This window comes from Calliphora vicina, chromosome 1 (assembly GCF_958450345.1).
Source record: "Calliphora vicina chromosome 1, idCalVici1.1, whole genome shotgun sequence".
Classification (NCBI taxonomy): domain Eukaryota; kingdom Metazoa; phylum Arthropoda; class Insecta; order Diptera; family Calliphoridae; genus Calliphora; species Calliphora vicina.
This window is the reverse complement of record NC_088780.1, coordinates 110430113-110442998: the sequence shown is the minus strand read 5'-3', so window position 1 is coordinate 110442998 and position 12886 is coordinate 110430113. Positions and strand designations below refer to the sequence as shown.

The 12886-nt window shown below is 27.5% G+C and overlaps 1 protein-coding gene across 2 annotated transcripts in view; it reads right to left on the bottom strand.

The window, feature by feature from the left end:
* Hmgcr (HMG coenzyme A reductase) overlaps positions 1-12886 on the bottom strand; it is a 65481-nt gene that overhangs the window by 13483 nt on the left and 39112 nt on the right. The window lies entirely within an intron of this gene.

Genomic DNA, 12886 nt, shown 5'->3' with positions numbered 1-12886 from the left:
GAACTTGTTTGGAAAACTACCTAGCTGTAAGGATAGGGAATCAGAGGAAACGATTTTCCAACTACTCTACGAATGCCCAGCCCTTAATGTTAAAAGGCATAAATTCCTGGGCAACTAAATATTGAATAACCTTGGTGAGGTAGCCGTGTCTAAACTTAATGACCTACTGAGATATCTCACGGTTGGGTCTAACAAACTCTACATTCTGATATACATTATGATGTAAATGACATTAGATCTGACGAGTGGTGTGGTCTTGTCAAAACGGGATTCCTACCTACCTATGACCTATTAATTGAATACTTTCCACTGTATTGTCAACCACCGTATTTTTCGCTCTTTATTTTCCTCCATTTAAGACCATTTGTATTGCTCTTTGAATTAACAGAAATGTTAAAGAAATAATTTTATATGTCGCAGTAAGAACTCATGGTAAGAACTTCATGTCAAGATCACTTCTAGATGAATCAGACATTAAAATGATTTCTGGAGCTGGCCTAATTATGAAACTAGAAGGATTTCTATTAACATGTTATTTTTCTAGAATTTTAGTTAACATTGAAACCCTAATCAGGGAGGACATTTGAGTGGAATTGGTTGAAGTAACGGAACAATCGTAATCAATAATATACCTTGACCCAAAAACAAACTGTAACATGTATGTACTTAGATTTACAGGTTTACAACTAAGAAAGTGATGTTAAGTATGGGAAAAAGTTTTAAAGTGTTGTACAAAATAAAGGAGTTAATATAGATATGGACTTCTGACTCGATCCCTTGCTTCTCATGAGTCATGATCAAAATTCTCTTCCATTTTATTATTTTTTTTTTTTTGACCAAAGAAAGAAATAAACAAATAAAAGATCGAAAAAATCAAACATAAACACAAACATGTTAATAAAAACAAACGCAAATTGTTTATGGGATGATTATTTTATTTACGATTTGTTTATTCTGAAACAAGTGAAAAACACAAAATTTAAACGACTTTATTTAAATATACGTGTGAGTACATGAAAACTTTTCTTTTCTCCCAATTTTTATGGTCCGTACTCAAGAGCAATAAAGAAATTAAAGTATTAAAATGGTTGCCATGGTTGTTGCATTTGAGGGCCAGAGGAACACACAAAATTAATGCACAGTCATTGAGTGCGTGGGTAGGCAGGAATCACTGAATCACAGGAATCATTGTTAAAGTTTCACTTTTTGTTTTAGGAATTAGAAATGAAAAGATAAAATAATTATTATAGTTGGACCGACATGTTATGTACATATGTATGTATGCTAACTACAAATAATTTTGAGCAGCTAATTAATTTTTATGGTTGTTAGGGGAAGCGTTAACAAATTCTATAAAAACTTTCAGTATGTGCTTTTATACAATCTTACATGTATATAGGGGAAAATTAAAAAACATTTATTTTAGCTACAAAATAAATCGAGAGTAAAGTATTTCTAATTATCAAGATTTAAAGTTTTAATTTCAAAAAGGAAATTATTTTCCAAAATTGTTTTAAAATTACAATTGAGAAAAAACACACAGACAGTTTCTCTCAAGTTAATCTATTATAAGACTTTGAACAAAAGTTTAATTAATTGTTTTGTTGCCTTATTTATTATGAGCCAGAGATTGATAAAGATAAATTTGATAGAATGAACATTAGTTAATTTCAGTAATTTTTCACAAATAAATATATTTACACATTAGTTTTTGTTTTGTATTTAAAGGCTGAATTTAAATATGTAAGGTGGGCGTTACTAAAAATAGAAACGTATTTGCACGTAGCATACTGTGAGAAATTAAAGAAACTTTTTTGTTGCACTTTTAAGAGGAGATGTTTTTAAATTGAACAGTTTATTTATTATTGTTTAATAAAAACCAGTAGAATTTTTCAAATAAATAAAAATATATTATTTGGGGTTGTCATAGAATCCAATCAATGTCGGAATCGGTTTTGAAAACGATAGAAAAAGTACATTGGTCTCGTGAAATCGAAAGTTACCGGTTTTATATTCGATGTAGAATTAAATTCTTCATCGATTAAACAAAAATTACATTGGATTTCATAAGTCTTTTTTGTCGTTTTCAAAACTAATTCCGACAATAATTGGATTCTACAAGCCCGATTAATAGATTTAAGAGGTCCGTTTAATCTGTAAAAAATGCTTAATATGTTTCGAAGGACTATATTCAATAACCTCTAGCTTAGAAAACACAAGTTTTCAGAAGTACAATAAACTGTTTATTTCGCTTATTTATATATTTTTAATCAAGGTTGGCTAACGATTCAAAACGGTAGAAAGGTAATGGTAATGCTAATTTGGATTATTTCGGTAACGGTAATTGCAGTTATTTCGGTAAGGATATCTGTAATTTCGTCTTGAATTAAATAACTAATACAAATTATCAATATTTCAGCTACTTAAAGTCGAAATCAAAAATTAGTATTTTCATAACGGTATATTCGATTATATTGGTAACGGTAACTACAGTTATTTCGATTGCGGTATCTTAGCGGTAACGGTAGCCAACATTGTTTTAAGGCCGCTAAAAAACTCTACATACAAGTTATTTTTGTATTTAATTAAACAAATATATAGAGTATTTTACATTGTAAATAATACATTTTAAATTTTATTTAATTTGGACATCGGTCATTTTTTCAATTATGATAGAGAAATTACAAAAATGTCAATAAAATAAATTGTTTTATATGTACAGAAATAATACTGTAAATTTTAGAAGAAAATTTGTTAAGAAATTCCCAAATTTCCCGATAAAATATTCCCAATTAGGAACCTATGCCTGACAATACATTTAAGGATATACTTCGGATCAACTGTATATTCAAAGTTTTCCATTAAAACTCCATTTTCCAAAAGGGAGTGAAACTGGATACACAAAAGATTTAATTTGATAAAAAATACATATTTTTTTTGTTAAATCGAACCAATTTTTTTCTCACTACTTTTGGGGGGTGGGTATCAGAGATTATTGAGTTTGTTTTAAAATTCTACACTTCTAAACCACTTAAGCCTTTTTATGTACGTCTTATTATACATAAATATTACTTCAATGTTCCTGTACGTTTTATTTAAACACTTCAAAATGTCAATTGTTTAATTTTAAATTTATCATGCAAATGATTTTCTGAAATAATCTATGATTTATTGCCAGTTCTCTTGGGAGATTTAAGTACTTAAAAATATGTATGCATTTAAGTTAAAGATTTATTAGTCTACATTGTTATACAATATACACAATAATGCCCGTAATAACAATAAATATTGTACTAATAATACAAATAAATATATATATATAGGCTGGGCAAGCAAATAAATTCCTAGCTATTTAAGTATCCCCTCTCCATTTAGGAGAACTGAATATTTCTACATCACTACCACCAACCGCCATCGTCACAGTCATCATCTGCATTATTTATTTAACCATTTTGGTCACGTTTTTAAAATACTATTAAAATGAAGCGTAATTTATATTTTTAGCTTTAAATGAATTTGTTTTTAGTAAAGAGAAATATGTTTATAAAATAAAACAATCTACAAATACTTGACGGTTTTTATAATAATTTATAAAATATATTATTTTCCTTGGTGTGCGTTTTTAATTAACAGATTAATTAAATTTATTTGTTGGCCAAAACTTTGTTAAGACTGGTTAAAAAATCCAATATAGAACAGAGAATTGCAAAATTAATTCATTTAATTTTGCAAAATTATCTGGCGAAAAAATTTAAAAAATTTTAAAATTTTAATTTTATTTAAATTAAACATTTTATTTACTGAAATAAAATTCTATTTTTTCAGATTGGAATTTTTCTAAATTTGGACTGTTTTCATAGTATCAAGGTAAATTAAAATTTTATTTATAATTTCTAAATAAATCTATACTATGTTTAACCACGCGATCCAAAACTCTCTCTTATTTAAATAAACTATTATTAAATAATTCTTATCCACTGTTTCTTAATTTCTGGTTATTTTTTAATTTAATGATATACTGACAGTTTGCATTCAAACATTATTTTAACAGGCAAGTCTATCGTTAGTTTAAGGAATAAACAGGCAATGAGAAAATGGAGGTTAATATATGTATACTAGGGTATTCAATCGGTTAACCGTTAATCGGTTAACCGATTAATTTTGTTCGGTTAACTGTTCGAATAATTCAAAATTGCCGATTTTCAAATAACGAATAAACCGATTAATTTGTGTCGGTTAACCGATTAACCGAAATTTATTTTTTTTGCACTTTAACATATTTTTTTATTTTTAATTTTCCATTTTAATTCAAATACAAATGTCAAAGTAAAATTACATATTTTTTCGAGCATTCAAAAAATATGTTTAGTGAGTATAATAACTTTACATGTATTGTCGGATGAGAACATGATAATAGACGAAACTGGAGACTCTACTGAAACGAATTTTTATCAGAACTTATCGAAATTATTAAAAGTATTTAAAATCTAAAAAATCCAAAAGCACTCCAATGGTATAATGGAGGATTTTATATGCTTCGAAAAAACTAAAAAAATAACTGACAAATTGGATATTCTTTATCACGTCTTATTTTCGATTTCTCCAACATCTCCAACGAGAGAGTTTTTTCCAAGTCGAGTTTTATTAAAACTAAAGAAAATTATTTACTTTTTGGTGATATGTTTGTTTATTTTTTATGTTTTTGTTCTTTTTATTAATAAAATACTTCAATAAGTACACAAAATTCGTGATTTAGTTTCAGTTTAACATTTAAATATAAATTATTCGGTTAATCGAATAATTTAAAATTAACCGATTATTAACCGAATAAATCTAAACCCCGATTAATTATTTGCTCGATTAACCGATTAAACCAGAAACCCGATTAATTGAATACCCTAATGTATACACAGAGAAAACAGATTCGTGATAACAACCGAATTTGTTTCCAATCGAATGATTCGGTTGCACACATGGAATTTTTCGGTTCTAACAACTGAAAGTCATTTGATAAAGAAGAATTTCGGTTGAAGCAATCAAGCATTGGTTATCCCTTAAAAAATCAAGCAGTTTCAAAAATTAATTTTTTTTTTCAAATATGTACGTTTAGCAATTTCTGCAACTGTTCCCCAACCAATGACATGGCTTTGTCAAAATCTTTAATCATAAGATTTAATCGTTTTCTAAATATTTAATTTTATTCATTCGACTTTAAAACATGTAAATGTCATAAAAATCGTAATTTTATTTTCATATTGATGATGAAAAATAAAGAACCTTCTTTACTGCAGCATATGGAAAATTCTATATACACACATACGCTTATGTTTTGTTGTTCAAATTCTACCCAATTGGAAATTTCTTATAGGAATCTTAATTTAAGGACATAACTCAGTTTATTTTTTTTTCCTACTTCTCTCACAGTTAGATATTTAAAAACGTTGTACAATAAAATCATGCCAGTAGTATTTGTATTTTTATATTATGGATGTGGGTATTAGGTTTCCTACTCACGGAAATTTTTCCGGGAATTCCCGGGAATATTTTTCTAAAAATTCATACGAAATTTTTGTTAAATCCAGAGATTTTATCGATTCTAAAATATTTGACAAATAAGAATTTTGATAAAAAATAATCGAATATTTGTAACCCCAACACTTCAGCCACAGCAGAAAAATTCGGTTAATAAAACTAAATCGTTCGAATTCGTTTATCAGAACCTCAACAGTTCTCCCTAAAATCTATTAGTTGGACTTAATATATTAAGGGCCCTCATGTAAACGCTAAATGTCTCGCAAACTGTGCAATCTGTGCATTTTTACACTCCTCTTTTGTTTTGTTACAAGAATTGTATAATTGAGAATTTATTTTCTACTGAGTGTACCTTATATTGGTGTGTCATGATTTTTATCAAATATAAATTTTCTGTATAAACTTGCACAAAATTGAAAAGGTGGGTTCATGAAACACGTCGCGCAAATTTGCACATTTGCACAAATGGGAAACTTAAACGTTTAAATGAGTAGTACCCTTGTTGTATATTAAAATTTAAATTTCTTCTTTATTAGCGACTTTTATGGTACTCTAACAATATTGTTACACACAAGATTTTCTATAGAAAATACTGTTATACATAAAAAAATATTCGTATTCCGAAGATTTTCTATAGAAAATACTATTATACACAAAATATTTTCTATAGAAAATACAGTTATATTAAAAATATTTTATATAGAAAATACTGTTATATACAAGAGGTTTTCTATATAATTTTTTTTATAGAAAATGTTTTTATACACAAAATTTTCTATAGAAAATACTGTTATACATACTATTTTCTATTCAAAATACATATATTTATCAGAAAATTCATTCTGGGATTGTTGTCCGATTTTCGCTATACTTCACAGTATTATTTCAGAGTAATTAGAAATAATTTGTGCAAATTATATTATCAGGATTGCCTCATAATCAACATATTTATAACTACTAACTACAGTAATCCGGGGGACATTTGTATGGAGGCTAGGTGAAATCATGGACCGATATTGCACATTTTCAATATTAAACAAACCTTATCTGAGAGTATTTGTGGAAAATTTCAGCCAGCTAGCAATTTTTGTGTTTGAACTGACAGACAGACGATCTATCTATGTCCGTCCAATTTCATAAGAACCCAGAATATATACTTTTGTGGGTCTGCGATGAATATTTTTATGTGTTACTAACGGGTATAAAAATGCGGGTTTAAAGATATTATATATGAACCGATCTTCTCAATATATAAAAGAAATATTCAATACAAAGTTTAGAACAATAAAATATCTAATTTCCAGCACGGCAACGTTATACAGTTTGCCTATTTTAAAAACTACTTCTGAACTTGTCTTTAACATAAAATGTACTATTGGATACTATAAGTCAGGCGTGGATACAGGTCAACTAATTGTGTTTGTAAATTAAATTTTGTTCTACATTTTTCTTTTTATACATTTTTTATATGAAAAGTTTTTGCTTTGGGGGGGAATTCCTATTTCACCCCCTCTGGATCCGCACTTATAGCAAAGTATATATGTAAGTATATAGAATTTTGTACATCTTTGTTTTCTATAAATTGTACTAAACCGTTCATTTTTATTGCATAAATCTTTAGTTTTGTTGTGCTTAAACATCAGCAGCAGCAAATGTAGTTTAAGTACTATAAAGAATAAAAGCAAAAAACGTTTACAAGGCAGAAAAGAAATACAAGAGTAGCGTATACATATTTTAAATATGGTTTAAAATCAATATTTTAATATAATATATTGATATAAATATATGCGCTTCTAGTTTTATATAAATAAACATACGAGTATGAAGACGAAGAAAAAAAAACAGAATTTCAAAGGATATAATTCATAAATTCCTAGCATAGAGCCTTTACAATTGTATAATTATAAAAAATTTAAATGCTTATACAAATAATGAATACTTTAGCTAACTTCGAATATTAATTGTAGTGTGCGAATTTAATACATTCTTATTTTGGAATATAATGTTTCTTTAAATAATAGCATGAAAACACCTTTCCTCCATTTTATTTCTATTTTACGATAATTTGATGGAGAAAATAAATGAATTACCATTAATAAGTTTAATTAAATTAAAGAATTAAGCATTTACAATGTCTGACTCGGCAATATGTATAACGTGAACTTGGTAGCAAAGACTTTTAAAGCCACATACACATTCACTGAAAGGAATTGAAAACAGAATAAAAGCTTAAAAGTTGATTGAACTACTTGTTTAATTTTTCCTTTTGCTGACGTTTTTTTTTTGTGTTAAAAATGTGACCTTCAATATATTTCTCATTTATTTAAAACTAAAAACTATTTGAAAACATAAAATAAAATTTTTATTTTTGGTCGCTGACAAAATATTTTATTTAATTTATTGCATACATGTGAGTTTTATTTTTTTGTATCCTTGTTCAATATAATCTTATATGTATCTATGTATGCATGAATGTGTACAAGCACACACAGTTTTTAAATTTAAAAGGTTTTTTTATATTTTATCATTTACCAATGATATTTGATATGTACTCGTTTTTCGTTTTTCAATAATATTTATTATTATTGCTTCTTGTGTTATTGTTATTACAATAGCTGTTTGTTGTTTGTTTGTTTGTTGTTTTATCAATATGTCCTGAGAGACACACATACACATGCACTTTGTTATTGAAGAACTTTCTCTTTTCAATGTTAAAGAGTGTGTGCGATTGTGTCCAATAAATGAAATTGGTTGGTCTGTCACATTTCATTTAATGTCCCTTATCATTCAACACAAATTAGAAAAAATTAAGAAAATATTATTCAAATTGTGATTAAGCCTTGGAGTTTTCTAACCACAAATTATGTTGAATATGAAGATATTAAGAGATTGTAATAGGTTTACTAATTTCCCGGACTTTTTCCGTTCCCGGAAAAATTTTGGGATGATGATATGCGTTTGTAACGCCCAAAAATATGAGTCTAATTATTTCACCTAACCATCATACAAATGTCCTCTCGAAATTGGTATCTGCACAAATTTCGCTCGAAAAAGTTTTATATATGCGATCATGTCACCTAATTTTAGATGATCGGTCCATAATTAGTCATAGCTCCCATATAAGACCCACTAAATCTCTTAAACATTTTGGTATACACATAAATTCATAAATAGTGTAGGGAATTCAAAATTTCACTTTCTTACTTGTTAATACTAAATTAAGTCAAAAATTCAAATAATCTCTAAAAAATTTAATAATGTATGTATTTTTTTAAAAATCATATTATTTTCTCTAAATATGAATATCTTTTTAAGTTTGAAAATTAATAATCTTAATATTTCCTTTAAGTACTTAAAATTTCCATACATATTTAGTCGACCTACTAGAAAAGTCATGTTTCCGGTTTAAAAAAAACACAGAGCAAATAGTTTTAGTTGTGATAACTAAAATTATATTTAATTCAATCAAAATTACCCATTTTTTTGTTGCGGCTGACCAAAATTAGGTTATTTAAATGCTAATTCTTCTATGTCAACTGATTTTCCTTTGCTGGTATTAAAAAGTCTATGGATACAATTGAAATATTGAAATAGCACGAATCTGCTTTATCTGTTCAGAAATAACACTGCAATTTTAATGAGAACTTATAAATAAATTCCCGAAATTTTAATTTCTTATACAAATAATAGTGAGATTTAGTTTGTAAATTTAAACTAATCGATCGAGTGTTCTAATATTTCCATATTTTATAGATAGTGCATATTTTGTTATATATTACTTCAGAATGCATATTATTCCAATTTTTAATAATTTGTTTTCGTCTTACTTTAAAACTTTTTTTTTGGTTTTAATTTTGAACTATTAGAGTGTTTTATACCCGAAGATTTTGCAACTTCAAATGCAATCCCAAGATATTAAAATTAATATATCCTCGTTTTCTCAGAAGAGCTATTATATTTTTAAAACATAACTGTTTCAATGATAGTATAATTTGAAGAGTCTAATCTGTAAATGACTATGTGTTGGGAACTCTGTTGTGTAATTTTTGGGCATTGATCCATAGTAATAATTCTTTTATATTTCTTCACAAAAATAAAAATGCGGATTTCGATTTTTTAAGCATAACTTTATGTCTGCATTGGCGACCTTGGGCCGGGTTTATAATATAATGTTATATTTGTCCGGGCGTAGTTGTTATCGGTTAAATGTGAAAAAATCCGAAATTCGTTTCGAAAGCGAACTTTTTCAAATTAGAATGCATGTATAAAACTAATCTTCTCTAAATATTAATATTCTTAAATGTTTCATAAAATTCTTTGAGAAATTAAAATGTATTGTATTAAGACGTACGCGAATTTTTATGTTGTTTATTATTTTAATCGTAACAGACTTCATATTGCTGGCGACAAAAAGGATCTACAGATATAATCGAATAATTTGATTGGCAACAAATCGCAACGAATACGTTTGACATACATATCTGTATCCGTGTTGGAATTTTTCAAAGCATAGCTAATAACCCTCGTATATTCCAGCACAACTGTTTAATTACCATGTAATTGTAAATAAAATGGAGAAAAAATTAAAGTCAAAATACAAAATAATTGCATAAATTACACATTTTATGTATGTGAGTGATTAAAACTCAATTAAAATAAAATCATGTAGATTTTTGGACTATTATGTCGATTGATGACGGCTCTTAAACTTCCCCTCGAATCTGTGGTAGGGAAACTACAAAAACACTATAAATTCAAGTGGATACATGAATGGCTGGCGGTTCTAACTATGTTATGTGAATGAATAGCAAATTAAACAAATAAATTCGAATATAACTCGACCTATTGTACCACACAACATGTTCAAACTAAGAGAGTTTTCTTTTATTTTTGTATGTAAGGTGGGTGAGTGAGGCAACCAACCAACTTTCAAAATCTTGATCTAATCACAGACGAACAAAATTATAATGATGATTTCATGGAAAATGGTCTTGATTATCAAAGTATTTTGTTATACGGCAGAAAAAAAAACTTAATTTTCAAATGTTTATTTTCATATTAGCAAATAATATGTTGTGTGTATTATTTTCGTTGAAATCATTTATTATTGTTCTTTTGTTGTTGTTGTTGTGTTTTTTTGTTTTGAAAAAATAATGTTTACCAGCGCTGCTTGAACAGATGCGCTAAATGTTTTGATAGTGGAGGAAAAAAACAACAAATTTTGTGTTAAACATTAAAATTTTTTATTGCAATCTTTATTTTGGCAATTATAGTACAATTTGTATATATATTTTGGAAATAGAAATTCATTGGTATGGTCAATATTAAGCTACACTAGGAAATTTTAACAGCACATCAGTTTCTTAAGTTTATTTGGCAAAAATCAAAAAATTAATAAAACTTGACATTAGAATTTGTTCAAAATTAGGTCTCTGTATCAAATAAAATCAGTACAGTAACATTCAATAAGAGCTGTGATCAAAATCGGGATAGGTTAGGACGACGATGCTCTAGAGTCTAGACCATCGGATCTGTATGGAGTAGACGATCGATTCTGTATAGAGTACACGATCGACTCTGTGGGATATACTCCTCCACACTAACGTTCTAATTTTTTTCACACACTGTCATTGGTCTTTTTTGTTTTTATTAACTTATTTCTTGTATTTGTGTAGTAAATTTGCAATAGTTTAGTAACAGCAAATAAACATCATCATCATCGAAATGTGTATGTAAATAAAGGAGTGTAGCTTGCTATTAAATATAAAATGGATCTTGTGTAAACATTTAAATTTTATATTTTAAAAATAAACAATTTTATTGTTCTTTTCTTAGCATTTTTTTTTTAGTTTTTGTTTTCGAACAAAAATTGCGTTCACACATTTTCAAATGTATTTTGCGAAAGCGGATGTGCGGTTAACCTCAACCTTTTTTCGGGCAGACAATTATGAATTTAAAAAAAAAGAGAGAGAAGAGTTATGTTTTTGTTCTTATTGTTTGTTCTTATTTCGTTGAAAGTGTTACCATTATAAAAGGTGTGAAATCAATTCATTTCCTTTGATTTGAAGATACAAGTTTTTGTTTTTTTGTGTTGTAACAATAGAAATATATTGGCAGAAATGGAAAATAGAGAAACATATTTTCACTAAAATGTTTAGGCAATTGGAGAAAATCTATAGTTTAAATAAAATGTGGAAATCCATACACAAATTGTTCAAATGTAAAAGTAATATTACTATTATTACTAGCGATCTAACGACATTTCCTTAATTATCACTTCTAAGGAAACTTTATTTACCCAATAAACTTAAATAATAAATCCATAATTTATTGTCATCAGCGGGAGTTGAACCAGGAACTTTTAATTTCATAAACGCAATAACTTAGACTACCCAACAATTAGTAACAATAAAATAAATAGTTGAAAATAAGCATTTTTATACAGCCACATAAAAATAAAAAAAGTTTTTTCTTTGACGTTAAATCAATTCTAATAAAATTGTACAAATAAATTTTTAATTTGCCAACAATTCCAATGAACTATTAAGATATTGGTTGGCATCAAGGGAATCCCCATCGCCCCATTGTTCAAAAGAAAAAGTAATGACAACACTTCCATGCTGTCAGTGTTGTCACACCAGCCACAAACACGCAGCACACATGACACTCTTAATTCTAAACGCATCCACATGTGAAAAAGAAAAACAAATAAATATGTATGTATGAGTACAATAAATTATAAATAAATATTGTTTTGTACAATTTTTTCTTCACAATTTGTCAGTCCGTCTATTAAGTGTTAAGTGAGAAGAAATTGATACACTTTAAGTGTCATCAAGTATTTAATTTGCGATTATGACATGTTGTTGAATTAAGAATACAAGTGAATGAGTGAGTGGGAAGTGTTTCTACACACATCGAAGCTGATCAATTTATTGTAGACGCACAGTCCGTCAAACTCATTATTTTTTTGTTATGACAGTTTTATTCATATGAACATACTAGGGTGATCGGCCCGGTTCGGTTTTTTTGGTAAGGTCGGTTTCGGTTTTTTTGAAAAGCTCACATTTCGAATATCGAAGAAACCGGGGTTTTCTCCTCGAATAGCCGGTTTTTTCTAAAAGTGTGTTTTTATGAGTTATATATATTAAAAACTTTAAAAAAATCGATATACTCCAAAGCATTTATACTGTGTTTTATTGCTAAGAGATTATTTTACCTTCATAAGGTCTTCAAATTTACTGACGTTAACGATCGTCGGATCAAATTTGATACAAATAGAAAATTAAATTAAAGTCATAAAATATCAAAAATATCAACCACTTATTTTTAGAAAAAATTTAATTTTAATTTC